This window comes from Bubalus kerabau, chromosome 22 (genome assembly GCF_029407905.1).
Source record: "Bubalus kerabau isolate K-KA32 ecotype Philippines breed swamp buffalo chromosome 22, PCC_UOA_SB_1v2, whole genome shotgun sequence".
In the NCBI taxonomy this organism is placed as follows: domain Eukaryota; kingdom Metazoa; phylum Chordata; class Mammalia; order Artiodactyla; family Bovidae; genus Bubalus; species Bubalus kerabau.
Window position 1 is genome coordinate 51,935,857 of NC_073645.1, and position 15,299 is coordinate 51,951,155.

A 15,299-nucleotide genomic window follows, 5' to 3' on the forward strand; every position below is an offset into this window, starting at 1 on the left:
TTATTTTATTTTTGCACCAGGAAACTGATTACAATTATGTGACTGTCTTAACGATGACCAATCATACATTCTAGCACCAAGCCCTCTCTTGACATAGTTCCCATCTCTGAGCTCAGGTTTATGACTTTGTCAGTGACAAGAGACGATGATCAGTCCTTATGAACCTTAAGGAAATGCAAAATATAGCATCTTAGGATCCACCTTATTAACACACGTCTTTACTGGTCTGGTCAGAGGCTGCTCACCACACGCCCGTCTCCCTGAACCACAAGCTCCATTTACCCAGCACTTCAGGGTCTGCGGCTTTTTGAAAGATCTTTAGCTGTCTCCCAGTCACCAATGTAGCGTGCTGGTTTAGAGGGGAGACTCTGGGGTCAGATTCTTCCGGTTCCCTGCCACCCCTACCCAACCCCGACGCGTGGCCGTGGCAGGCGTCCATCTGTGCCTCCCATCTGTGACTTGTGCAGTGCGGTTATACTCATACTTGCGACTCAAAGCCTTACTGTGAGGGTAACGTGAAGTCACACGCGCAGAGTGCTCAGGCCGGTGTCCAACACGGCGAGGACGCAACGATAAATCCTGACCATTAGGATGGGTCAAAAGTCCCCATCATGCATACGATTCTCTTTACTGACGTCTGAAAACTGAAAGCTTGGAGGTGAACCAAACAGCAACCGCAGCGACTGCCACCGCGTCCCCACACCTGGTGGTGGCAGACGAGGCTTGGACCGGCCGCCGAGAACAGTTACAGAGCTGGAGGAGGGATCTGCGAATTTCATCTGAAAGCACGGGGGACTGTCCGGGTCCAGGGGAGGACAGAGACTCAGAAAGATGAACCTGCGGTCTAGGGCCGCTTTGACCTGGGGGTGTCTGCAGCTTTTGGATGTGTGGTCGCAGCTGCTGGGAAGAAGCCAAGCGAGTTTTTACCGGGTCCTGTGGGCTCGGAAACCAAAGCGTAAAGTCCAATTTTGATAGCGGAGGAATCAAGTCATGATCTCCAGGACAATCTCGAAAAGAGTTGTATGAAAGTATCAAATGAAACTATGGAGACTTCCCAGGTAGGGCTGGTGGTAAAGAACACACCTGCCAGGAGACGTAGAGACACAGGTTCAGTCCCTGGGTTGGAAGATCCCCTGGAGAAGGACGTGGCCACCCACTCCAGTATTCCTGCCTGGGAAATCCCCTGGATGGAGGAGCCTGGTGGGCTACAGTCCACGGGGTTGCACAGAGTCGGAGCACACAACAAATCTAAGAGATGGCACAGAAGGGATACAGAAAGAATTAGGACAGATAGAAAGCCAACAATTGAACTTCCCTGGTGGCTCGGATGGTAAAGCGTCTGCCTACAATGTGGGTCACCCGGATTTGATCCCTGGCTCGGGAAGATCACTTGGAGAAGGAAATGACAATCCACTCCAGTATTCCTGCCTGGGAAATCCCCTGGACGGAGGAGCCTGGGGGGCTACGTCCATGGGGTCGCAAAGAGTCGGACACGACTAAGCGACTTCACTTTCACTTTCAGAAAGCCAACAGTGGGGCTGTGCATTCATTCCAGATAGATCTGCCACCCTGAAATGTTTACAACTCAAGCGAAAGAGGAGTCCACACAGACTAGCTTTAAATCACCCCAGCCTCTGACTGGATATCAGGTGACCAACAATGACCACCTAAACAAGAAGGAAAGGGCAGACTGCAACGGAACCTACATCATTAAAGTGCTCTCTGCTGTTTCCTCATGTGCAGAATTTTACATTTCAGAAAAAAACACGTACACAAAGCAGCCAGCGTGTGAGGAGATAAGACATAATGAAAAACCAGAAGTATGGAAGGCAAGTAAAGCAGATGTGCATGGTATCCAGGAAACAGAACGATCAGAAATGAAATAGTTATCAGACGCAACATTTAGAAGAGCCATGCTTAATGTATTAGCATGAATAAAAGATAGGAATGAAAAATTGACACAGGGTTAGGAACTATTGAAAAAAAAGAAAATGATTAATTCCAGAACCAGAATGTCCAGTAAGTGCAATTAACCATCAGTGGATGAGTTTAACAGCACATCAGACACATGAGGAAAGAACCATTAACCCCGAGGATAGGTCAGAAGAACACATCCAGATTGAGTCATTGAGAGACAAAAGGGTGGAAAAAAGTAATTCCCAAAGTGCAAAATATTAGGAGGAGCTATAGGAGAAAGGGAGGAAAGAATGGTTGAATATTGGCATTTCCTCATGGCTGAAGAGAGAGTATTATAAAACTGGGGCTCAGGAGACAAGAGTGGAAATAATAAAAGACGCTAAGTGATGAATTCAGGGAACATTATCAAACTTAGGATAAATATAGAAACAACCACAATTAAGCACATTATAGCAAAACTGCTAAAATAAAAAAAGAGAAAAATCTTAAAAGGAGCCAAAAACGACCTCCCCCTCCCAACACATAACTTTCAGAGAACCAATGATAAGATTGACAGCTGACTTTTAAACAAACTGATGAAACTCAGATAACAGCAAAAAATAAAGTTTAATGTACTCAAGGAAAATAGCTTCCTCCTAGACTTCTATAAGCTGTGACAACATCTTTGAAAAATGAAGGCAAATGAAGATTTTAAGAGAAATGAAAAATCAACAGACACACCAGTGGAAGAAAAACAAACTATTATTATCCAAGCAGAGAAAAGTGATCCCAGGTGGGAGTTTGGGGATACAGAAAGGAATTAAGAGCAAACAAAGCAATATTTTAGAAACTACAAGTAGAGCTACTGTAGGATCCAGCAATCCCACTGCTGGGCATATATCTGTAGAAGACAGACATTCTAATTCAAAAAGATCCATGCACGCCAGTGTTCACAGCAGCGCTATTTACAATATCCAAGACATGGAACCAACCTAAAAGTCCATTGACAGATGAATGGATAAAGAAGATATGAGATATATATATATATATATATACATATACACACACACACATACACATATATATATATTCAGTGGAATGTTACTCGGCCATAAAAGAATGAAATAATGGCATTTGCATCAACATGGTAAAGATTATTGTACTATGTGAAGAAAGTCAGAAAGAGCAAGATACACACCATCTGGCATCACTTACATGTGATATCTAAAATATGACACAAAATGAATCTATCTGCAAAGTAGAAACAGACCCACAGACACAGAGAAGAATTGTGGTTGTCAAGGGAGGGAGTGGGGAAGGAAGGGCTGAGAGTGTGGGCTGAGCATATGTAAGAGTTTTACGTGTAGGATGGGCAGACAACAAGGTCCTCCTGTGGAGCACAGGGAGTTATATTCCACATCCTGTGATGAGCTATCAGGAAAAAGAACATACAAAAGAATGTATATACGTGTACAAGGGAATCACCTTGCTATACAGCAGAAATTAACACAACATTGTAAATTAATTATATTTCAATAAAAAAAATGTGGTTAGTTTATGACCAAAAATCATGCCTCAGACTCCACTGTGGAACCTCCTTTTGGAAACACCAATGTGGATGGACATTTAGGTTGCTTCCGTGTCTTGGCTATTGTAAATAGTGCAGCTGTGAATACAGGGGTGTGTGTATCTTTTTGAATTAGGATTTTGTCTATCTTCCCAGGAGTGGGGTTGCTGGATCACATGGTGTTTCTATGTTCAGTGTTTTTTTGAGGAACCTCCATACTGTGCTCCACAGTGACCGCACCAGTTCATATTCCCATCAATGTTGTAGAAGGGTTCCCTTTTCACCACATCCTCTCCAGCACTTTTATTTGCAGTGTTTTTAATTATGGCTGTTCTGATCAGTGTGAGATGGTTTAGATTTGCATTTCTCTAATAAAAAGCCATGACAAACCTAGACATATCAAACCTAGCATATTAAAAAGCAGACACGTCACTTTTCTGACAAAGGTATGTCTAGTCACAGCTATGGTTTCCCAGTGGGCGTGTACAGGTGCGAGAGCTGGGCCGTAAAAAAGGCTGAGCTTTCCCAGTGGGCGTGTACAGGTGCGAGAGCTGGGCCGTAAAGACGGCTGAGCTTTCCCAGTGGTCGTGTACAGGTGCAAGAGCTGGGCCGTAAAGATGGCTGAGCTTTCCCAGTGGGCGTGTATAGGTGCGAGAGCTGGGCCTTAAAGACGGCTGAGCTTTCCCAGTGGTCGTGTACAGATGCGAGAGCTGGGCCGTAAAGACGGCTGAGCACCGAAGAACTGATGCTTTCAAACTGTGGTGCTGGAGAAGACTCCTGAGAGTCCCTTGAGCTGCAAGGAGATCCAACCAGTCCATCCTAAAGGAAATCAGTTCTGAATACTCATTAGAAGCACTGATGCTGAAGCTGAAACTCCAATACTTTGGCCACCTGATGCGAAGAGCTGACTCATTGAAAAAGACCCTGATGCCAGGAAAGATGGAAGGCAAAAGGAGAAAGGGGCAACAGAGGATGAGATGGCTGGATGGCATCACCCACTCACTGGACATTGATCTGAACAAACTCCGGGAGACAGTGAAGAACAGGGGGACCTGGAGTGCTGCAGTCCATGGGGTGGCAAAGAGTCGGACACGACTTAGTGACTGAACAACAACAACAATTATTTTCATGATGCTGAGTTGAGCATGTTTTCATGTGCCTGTTGGCCATTTGTATATTTTCTCTGGAGGAAAGTCTACTTAGGAAAGACAGTTTTTACTTTTAATAATCTTAAATTTATTCACACATATTAGATAAATGCTTAAATGCCTGTATTCCGTTTCCAGTATAAGGTTTTGGAGTTTTAAAGAATAAATTGATTGGGTAATTCTGGGTAGCTGAGGCAATGATGACTGCATAAATTGAAAACATCCAATGTATCCCTGTGTGCCCCGAGAAAAGTAAAGAAATCCCTGTGTGCCTCGAGAAAAGTAAAGAAGAATAAGAAACAAAGCTATGCAAAACCAGTGTCCTCAGCATAACTAGAAGACAGAGAGGGGTTGACTATCAAAATCCCCATAATTAGGAAAAGAATCCCTGAATGCAGTGAACTGATTCCCATGCTCTTCATGCCTTTGCAAAAAGTAAGCACAGCTCGCAGAGCAGAGGGACCTGGTGGTGGGTCTGAACTTGATCTGAAGCCACTGCTGGAAACAGAAAGTCACTCTCAGTATGAAAATACAAAGCTTTTTGCTAGATCAAGGTACTTGGGACAGAGAAGAGACTTAAAAGTGTGCCCTGGATGTGCAGAAGCAGCCTCGAAAGGTAAATGCTCTGGGAAGGGTGAGGGGTTAACAGAAGGAGAGGCACCCTGTGAATACAACACATGAAGGGAGAAGGAAGCTGAGGGAATCTGGGATCCTGCGTGAAAAAAATAAATAAAAGGGCACGCGTACCTTTCTCCACAAAGAGAAGACAATCTGTTCAGCAGAGGCCCGCACTTCACCACGCTGACAGCAAACAGAGAGGCAGCTAGGCGTCTTGTAAACCCCTCTCAATCTTCACCCCTGGCTTCATGAATGCGGAAGCACGGACTATCTTTATCTGTACAAAGCTACTATAAAAAGGAAATAAAACATGGGACTTCAAACAATCAATGAAAATAAGACCAGCTAAAAAGATATGAGCAAAGATAACCTCTAAAACAAAAATGTAGACTGTCGTAACTGCCAAAATAAATAAAATAAAAAGTAAAAGAGCAAAGAAAACACATCAGTTAAATAACAAAACATCAAACATAGTATGTACAGTAATTAAGAGTTTCAAGTAATGTACTATTTCAGCAAGTGGTGCTGGGGCAATGGGATGTCCATGTGCACGAAGGCACGTTTAGACCTTTGTCACATCATTTACAGCAATTTGAAATGGATCATAGAGCTAAATGTCAGATCTAAAATTTCAGAATTTTTGAAAGAAAATTTTAAGGGAGATGTGTTCATGACCTTGGGTTAAGCAGAGATTTCTTGGATAAAATGCCGTACACACAACCTCTGAAAGAGGAAATGAACATTGGACTTTTAATAAAGTCACCTCAAACACGGCAGTGAGTGAACACACACGCCGCCGTGACCCCAGCACAGCAGATGGTGCAGCGCTGATGGGGGTGTGAAGGCAGAGGAGGACCCCCCCCCCCACTGGGGGCAAGGCGGCGCTGCCACTGCTCTGGGACATGGTTTTCCTGTTGATTAGAAAGTCAGACGTGTATCCACCGTAAGATCCCACAGTTCTCCTCGTCCGTGTCCATCCAGGAAAAGAGACGACACATGTCCACGTGACGCCTTGTACGCGAATGTTTATGGAAGCGTCACTCATAAAAGCCAGAAAGTGCTGGTGACCCCAATCTCTACCAACTGGCAGACAGGCAAGTAAAGTGTGATACGTGTACAGTGTTTCTTTGTTCAAAAAGAAAGAGGAAAGGCACACTGGTCCTTACTACAATACAGACGAATCTCAATACACTACTCTAAGTTACAAAAGACAGGTGGCCCCATTTATATGAAGTATCCAGAAAAGATAAATCTATGGAGATAGGAAGTAGATTCGTAGATGCCTCTGCTTATTCTTGTTTCTCAGTCACTCAGTTGTGTCCAACTCTTTGTAACCCCACGGACTGCAGCACACCAGGCTTCCCTGTCCTTCACCATCTCCCGGAGTTTGCTCAAACTCATGTCCACTGAGTCAGTGATGCCATCCAACTATCTCATCCTCTGCCCCTTCTCCTCCTGCCCTTAATCTTTCCCAGCATCAGGCTCTTTTCCAATGAGTCAGCCCTTCCTTCTCATCAGGTGGCCGAAGTATTGGAGCTTCACCTTCAGCATCCATCCTTCCAAGGAATATTCAGGATTAATTTCCTTCAGGATGGACAGGTTTGATCTCCTTGCAGTCCAGGAGACTCTCAATAGTCTTCTCCAACACCACAGTTTGAAAACTCTCAGTCTTCTTTATGGTCCAACTCTCACATCCATGTGTGACTACAGGAAAAACCATAGCTTTGACTACACAGACCTTTGTCAGCAAAGTAATGTCTCTGCTTTTTAGTATGCTGTCTAGGCTTGTCATAGCTATCATTCCAAAGAACAAGCGTCTTCATTTCATGGCTGTAGTCACCATCCACAGTGATTTTGGAGCCCAAGGAAACAAAGTCTGTCATTGTTTCCAATGTTTCCCCATCTATTTGCCATGAGTGATGGGATCGGATGCCATGATCTTAGTTTTTTGAATACTGAGTTTTAAGCCAGCTTCTTCAGTCTCTTTTTTCACTAGCAGAGTTGCCTCTGCTAAGGGTGGAAATAGTGAGTGAGTTGAAATGGACATGCAGTTTTGAGGGTAATGGAAATATTTGAGAATTGGATTGTGGCATTGATAAGATAGCGCTGTAAGTTCACTAAAAATCATTGAGTTTTACACTTCAAGTGTGTGAATATGTGATGTGCAACTAATATCTCAATAAAGCTGCTAAAAATAATATGACAGAATTTAAACCAAATATATCAGTCTTATCAACACAGGTGAATGGGTTTAACTCACCATATAAGAGAAAATGATTTTCAATTTGCTTCAGAAAGAAAATCTCAAATATGAGCTGAAAGCAAGAGACGTACCTACAGATTCAAGGATGATGAAAGTAATGACATGCACGGTCATTGGAAATAAAGTCCTAGACCTAGGAGAATTCCAAACACAAAGCATTAAATGTAAAAAAAAAAAAAAAAACCAAAAAAACATTTTACTGCTAAAAGTCACTATTCACAATGAAGTCATAATCATTATGAGTATTCATTTTCTGAACAGGTAAACAACTACCTTTAAAGGGCAAAAGGTAGAAGAGATTCAAGGAGACTTACATGGAAAAGGAAGATGCTGAGATGTCACTGCTAGTATGAGATAAAGAGGTGATGGCACAGTTAGAATGCAGAGGACCTAAACAGCGTCGTCAACAAGGTAGATTTTTGGATATATTGTATTGTAATTTATACTCTTATAATCATCAACACGTATTCACACAAAACGCAGGTGAAATGTTAACAAAAACTGACCACTTGTCAGGCTGCGGAGAAAACAGTAGTGAGTTCGTGGAGCAGGAGTGTCACAAAGAACATTCTCTGATGACAATGAAATAAAAGTACAGAGTGCTAGCAGACAGAAAGAGGCCCTTCCCTCAAGCAATTAAAACTGGATTAACTCTTGAGTTAAAGGAGAATACAAACCAAAATTATAAAATTCATAAAAAATGATGATGAAAACACTCTGTATCAAAATCTTTGGTTTATATTTAAAATCATGATCAGAGGAAAACATAAAGCCTTAAGTATCTTTGTAGATAAAAATAAAAGGATGACAAGAAATGAATCAGTTTTTTTTCCAGAAAGCTAGGAAAGGAACCACAAAGTAAACCAAAAAATTGAATGAAACATTGAAGAAGAAGGCAGAAATAAGCAGACTCAAATATCATGTTAAGGAAATGATATCATACTCTAAGGATTTTTTTCCATTAATTCAATGTCGGTGTAATACTGAAGAATCCATTAATACAACACAGTATATATTAATGGATCTAAGAGGGAAAATACGGTTTTTTCCTTAGATGCTGGACGAGTCTTAGAAAATTTAATCAGTTCAGTTCAGTTCAGTCACTCAGTCGTGTCCGACTCTTTGTGACCCCATGAATCACAGCACTCCAGACCTCCCTGTCCATCACCAACTCCTGGAGTCCACCCAAACTCATGTCCATCGAGTCAGTGATGCCATCCAGCCATCTCATCCTCTGTCGCCCCTTCTCTTCCTGCCCCCAATCCCTCCCAGCATCAGGGTCTTTTCCAATGACTCAACTCTTCACATGAGGTGGCCAAAGTATTGGAGTTTCAGCCTCAGCATCAGTCCTTCCAATGAACACCCAGGACTGGTCTCCTTTAGGATGGACTGGTTGGATCTCCTTGCAGTCCAAGGGACTCTCAAGAGTCTTCTCCAACACCACAGTTCAAAAGCATCAATTCTTCAGCGCTCAGCTTTCTTCACAGTCCAATTCTCACATCCATACATGACCACAGGAAAAACCATGGCCTTGACTTTTGTTGGCAAAGTAATGTCTCTGCTTTTGAATATGCTATCTAGGTTGGTCATAACTTTCCTTTCAAGGAGTAAGCCTCTTTGAATTTCATGGCTGAAATCACCATCTGCAGTGATTTTGGAGCCCAGAAAAATAAAGTCTGACACTGTTTCCACTGTTTCCCCATCTATTTCCCATGAAGTGATGGGACCGGATGCCATGATCTTCGTTTTCTGAATGTTGAGCTTTAAGCCAACTTTTTCACTCTCCTCTTTCACTTTCATCAAGAGGCTTTTTAGTTCCTCTTCACTTTCTGCCATAAGGGTGGTGTCATCTGCACATCTGAGGTTATTGATATTTCTCCTGGCAGTCTTGATTCCAGCTTGTGTTTCTTCCAGTCCAGGGTTTCTCATGATGTACTCTGCATATAAGTTAAATAAGCAGGGTGACAATATACAGCCTCAACGTACTCCTTTTCCTATTTGGAACCAGTCTGTTGTTCCATGTTCAGTTCTAACTGTTGCTTCCTGACCTGCATACAGATTTCTCAAGAGGCAGGTCAGGTGCTCTGGTATTCCCATCTCTTTCAGAATTTTCCACAGTTTATTGTGATCCACACAGTCAAAGGCTTTGGCATAGTCAATAAAGCAGAAATAGATGTTTTTCTGGAACTCTCTTGCTTTTTTGATGATCCAGCAGATGTTGGCAATTTGAGCTCTTGTTCCTCTGCCTTTTCTAAAACCATCTTGAACTTCTGAAAGTTCATGGTTTATGTATTGCTGGATCCTGGCTTGGAGAATTTTGAGCATTACTTTACTAGCATGTGAGTTGAGTACAATTGTGCGGTAGTTTGAGCATTCTTTGGCATTGCCTTTCTTTGGGATTGGAATGAAAACTGACCTTTTCCAGTCCTGTGGCCACTGCTGAGTTTTCCAAATTTGCTGGCATATTGAGTGCAGCACTTTCACAGCATCATCTTTTAGGACTTGAAATAGCTCAACTGGAATTCCATCACCTCCACTAGCTTTGTTCATAGTGATGCTTCCTAAGGCACACTTGACTTTACATTCCAGGATGTCTGGCTCTAGGTGAGTGATCACACCATCATGATTCTCTGGTCATGAAGATTTCTTTTGTACAGTTCTTCTGTGTATTCTTGCCATCTCTTCTTAATATCTTCTGCTTCTGTTAGGACCATACAATTTCTGTCCTTTATTGAGCCCATCTTTGCATAAAATGTTCCCTTGGTATCTCTAATTTTCTTGACAAGATCTCTAGTCTTTCCCATTCTGTTGTGTTCCTCTATTTCTTTGCATTGATCGCTGAGGAAGGCTTTCTTATCTCTCCTTGCTATTCTTTGGAACTCTGCATTCATATGCTTATATCTTTCCTTTTCTCCTTTGCTTTTCGCTTCTCTTCTTTTCACAGCTATCTGTAAGGCCTCCCCAAACAGCCATTTTTCTTTTTTGCATTTCTTTTCCACGGGGATGGTCTTGATCCCTGCCTCCTGTACAATGTCACAAACCTCCGTCCATAGTTCATCAGGCACTCTGTCTATCAGATCTAGTCCCTTAAATCTATTTCTCACTTCCACTGTATAATCATAAGGGATTTGATTTAGGTCATACCTGAATGGTCTAGTGGTTTTCCCTACTTTCTTCAATTTAAGTCTGAATTTGGCAATAAGGAGTTCATGATCTGAGCCACAGTCTGCTCCCTGTCTTGTTTTTGCTGACTGTATAGAGCTTCTCCATCTTTGGCTGCAAAAGATATAATCAATCTAATTTCGGTGTTGACCATCTGGTGATGTCCATGTGTAGAGTCTTCTCTTGTGTTGTTGGAAGAGGGTGTTTATTATGAGCAGTGCGTTCTCTTGGCAGAACTCTGTTAGCCTTTGCCCTGCTTCATTCTGTATTCCAAGGCCAAATTTGCCTGTTACTCCAGGTGTTTCTTGACTTCCTACTTTTGCATTACAGTCCCCTATAATGAAAAGGACATCTTTTTTGGGTGTTAGTTCTAAAAGGTCCTGTAGGTCTTCTAGAACCGTTCAACTTCAGCTTCTTCAGAGTTACTGGTTGGGGCATAGGATTGGATCACTGATATTGAATGGTTTTCCTTGGAAACAAACAGAGATCATTCTGTCGTTTTTGAGATTGCATCCAAGTACTGCATTTTGGACTCTTTTGTTGACCGTGATGGGTACTCCATTTCTTCTAAGGGATTCCTGCCCACAGTAGTAGATATAATGGTCATCTGAGTTAATCATTCCAGTCCATTTTAGTTCACTGATTTCTAGAATGTTGATGTTCACTCTTGCCATCTCCTATTTGACCACTTCCAATTTGCCTTGATTCATGGACCTAACATTCCAGGTTCCTATGCAATATTGCTCTTTACAGCATCGGACCTTGCTTCTATCACCAGTCACATCCACAACTGGGCACTTTTTTTGCTTGGGCTCCATCCTTTCATTCTTTCTGGAGTTATTTCTCCACTGATCTCTAGTAGCATATTGGGCACTTACTGACCTGGGGAGTTCCTCTTTCAGTATCCTATCGTTTTGCCTTTTCATACTGTTCATGGGGTTCTCAAGGCAAGAATACTGAAGTGGCTTGCCATTCCCTTCTCCAGTGGACCACATAACTTGCCCTGGTAAAAATACTCAAGAAAGTAGAAATTGACAGGCACTTTATTAACATGATAGAATATGTATACTTTAGTCCTACAACATGCAACTTACTAAATAGGGAGAGATCTCCCAAAATGAATAGTTAAAGATACCCACACTCTCCACCACTGTTCAACATTGGACCAGAGGTGAGGTATTAACTGTGCCCTTAAACATATGAAAAGATTTCAACCTTGTAAAGCAATAAATGCAAATTAAAACTACACTGGGGGTACATTTCTCTCTTAATAGATGGCCAAAATGTGAAAATAAATATCCCACTCTGCTGGCGAGGTTGTGGGAAACATATTTTGCTGATGGGAATGTAAGTTTTTGTACTTTTATGAAAGGGAATTTAGCAAAAGCTGAAAAAAAAATTCATGTTCTTTTTTCCCCCAGTAATCTCCATTCTAGAAATTTACACTGATGATACACTTCCAAAAATATAAAAGCACACATTTACAATGCAATCCCTACAACCATTGTTTGCAATTATAAAATATGGAAAGCAACCTAAACGCTCCTACATAGGAGGGTGGCTGAATAATCCCAGACATATGCAAACCATGAAGTATTTACTATACAGCTTTAAAAAATAATGAGAGAGGTGTCTATAAACTGGTATGGAATCATATCCAGGATACACTGTTACATGGGGAAAAAGCAAAGGGCAGAATGCAGTATGCCGTTGTTTGTGTAAGAAAGAAAGGGGGCAATTAGGAAAACATACATGTGTTTGTTCATTTGTGAAACAGACCAGCCACACACACGCAAAGAAGGGTAATGCAGAGAGCCCCGAGCTGGTGCCTCCCTGAATGGGTGGGATTGGGCGAAAGCACAGGAAGAAAGGGGGGCGGGGACTGCTGTGCGCATCCATCTCACTGTTGCCAGCTTCGGAACCATGTTGTATTTCGCTACTCGGGTAAGGGAGCAGTCAAATCAACAAGGACAGCGGGTGGGGCAATCTGGAACGGAACACAGGAAAAATAAACTGATTTGCTTTGCAGGAGGAAGCGCACACCCCCATCAGGGCAGGGCGAGGGGCACGTGGGGGACTCGCCCGGTGACTTCTGAACACAGCCTCTGGCTTCTCCATCCTTAAGGACAAAAACCTGCCACGTTGGACCTCTAAGTCGGTGGGCTTATTTCTCACAGAGGATTAGCATGGACTAGGAGAAGGCCTGGAAAATCCCATGGACGGAGGAGCCTGGTAGGCTGCAGTCCATGGGGTCGCTAGAGTCGGACAAGACTGAGCGACTTCACTTTCGCTTTTCACTTTCATGCATTGGAGAAGGAAATGGCAACCCACTCCAGTGTTCTTGTCTGGAGAATCCCAGGGATGGGGAAGCCTGGTGGGCTGCCGTCTATGGGGTCGCAGAGTCGGACACGACTGAAGCAACTTAGCAGCAGCAGCAGCAGGAGAAGGCAATGGCACCCCACTCCAGTACTCTTGCCTGGAAAATCCCATGGGTGGAGGAGCCTGGTAGGCTACAGTCCATGGGGTTGCTAAGAGTCGGATACTACTGAAGCGACTTAGCAGCAGCAGCAGCAGCAATTCTAAAGCTACTTTTCTTAAGTTCTGGGGATAAGCATCAGGGAATATGCCATGGGGCTTGATGCTGGAGAAGAGAAACAGGAGACAGAGAGGGGGCGGGAGGAACTGGGAGCAGCTTGGGCAAATGTAGACAGGTGGGCTTTGAGCGGCAAAGCTGGTGCTTGCCTGTGGTGTTTGTGGCCACAGCATCACCCAGCCCTTTTTAGGGGGTGGGGGGCTGGGGGGAGGCGGAATCTATGCTGATGCTCCATGAGCAGGGCAAAGGCGCTGGCCCCTCTGTCTGTGGTCTGGGTCACCGTGATGGCAGTTCTGGGTGTTTGCAAGGACGCAGGCTCACATCCTGGCTCCCGCCTTCCTGCTGTACCGAGACCATTGGCACCTCTGTGCTTGCCTGTGTTCTGGATGCAGGGCTTGACAAGTGGGGAGAATAAGTGGGTAGACAGGCCTGAGACTCTCAGCACTGTGCCTGGCCCAGGGTGAAGTTCTTCATTAATGAGCTTTTAGTATTATTGCTTTTCCTTTTTTTTTTTTTTTAAATCAGTGTTTTTTAATTATTCAAGGGCAAGAACTGGCATTTGGGTTGCTGAGTGGGAGGCCAGCTCTGCTTTTTCTCTTTTCAAACTGTTACCTCTGGCACCCTAACTCAGTTCCTTCCAGGATCCTGGGAGGTCTAAGCGGAGCTGCTTGCAGGAGTCTGGAGTCACGGCTCAATCTGATGGTGGTTTGGAAGGGCAAGACTCTATTTACCTTGAGCACATCAATCTCTCAAAAGGCTGAGTGAGGAGGTAAATTTGAGACGTCGGGCCTGGCAGCTGACAAGCAAATCCTGAGTGCGTTTGGGCTGCAATGCCGCGGGCAGAATGGGGTTAGGACCAGGTGGGGGGGCTGCCGGGGGTGGGGGCTGGGCCTGGTTTTCCTGGTCATGAAACATGGGGACCAGCCATCAGCAGGGGGCTGCAGACTCCCTCTGCTCTGTGCATCACCTCCCCCTGCCCCCCATTGCACACACCGGGCCCTTGTGTCTGAAATGTGGAAACATACCCTCCTCCCCTAGCCTTACCCTCCTGAGAAGCAGGTGCTGCTGGACTAAAATAGGCATCAAGAAATGATCAGAATTTGGGAAAAATATTGTCCCAACCTAACCATGCAGATGTAAGCATGGTCTACATTTTCAGCTGTTTCAGCCATTTCTTAGCCAACAAAGCTGTTTTATTTCATAGAAATAACTAAGGAATATGATTTAAATTTCTGTTCATCTTGTAACAGTTTATCATAAGCATTTTACAAAGCTCTTGCAGAGTTTACAAGACTGTTATTTAAAAGTTAGTATTTGTTATTTTCACAAGCATGGTTTTCACAGTTTTTTGAGGTCTAATTGATATGCAATAAACCGACACAATTAAAGCGTGCAGTCTGACGTTTTGGCAGGTGTATATACTCCTGAAACCACCCCTGCTATCAGGAAAAACAGCCTCACCTTCGAAAGCTTCCTTGTGGCCCTGGAGATCCATCGCACCCCCCGCTCTGAACCCCCTCTTGTCTCTAGGCCGCCACCGACCTGCCTTCTGTCACCGTATCATAGCTGGAATCTTGTGAATTTATACGGATGGAACTCTAGGCTGTGTGTCTTTCTCGTCCAGCTTCTTTCAATCAAGTAAGCGCTGTCAGGTTCCTCCGTGCCGCTGGGAGCATTGAGGCTCCAACCTTTTTACCGCTGGGTTGAATTCCATGGTGTAGATGCATCACAATTACCTTATCCATTCACCTGCTGAGGGATATTTGGGTTGTGTACAGCTTGTGGCTCTTGCAAATAAAATGGCGCTGAAAACTCACGTGCGGGACTTTGTATGGATGTGTGGGGAGCCTGGGGGGCTGCCGTCTATGGGGTCGCACAGAGTCGGACATGACTGAAGCGACTTAGCAGCAGCAGCGGTTTCATTTCCTGAATAAAAACACCTGTGAGTGGAGCAGCTGAATCCTAGGTTGCCACACCTTTAAACTTTAACTTTTCAAGAAACTGTTTTCTAAAGTGGTTGCACCATTTTCTGTTCCTGTTTCTCCACAGTCT

General features: G+C 43.7%; 1 long non-coding RNA gene across 1 annotated transcript; it reads right to left on the bottom strand.

The window, feature by feature from the left end:
- On the bottom strand, positions 1-14,904 carry LOC129636787 (uncharacterized). Its single transcript, XR_008707115.1, has 3 exons — positions 14,709-14,904; positions 5,359-5,519; positions 1-1,248 (listed from the first exon to the last, which is right to left on the bottom strand). It is a non-coding gene; the product is annotated as an uncharacterized LOC129636787 (long non-coding RNA).
- Positions 14,905-15,299: the final 395 nt, after the last annotated feature.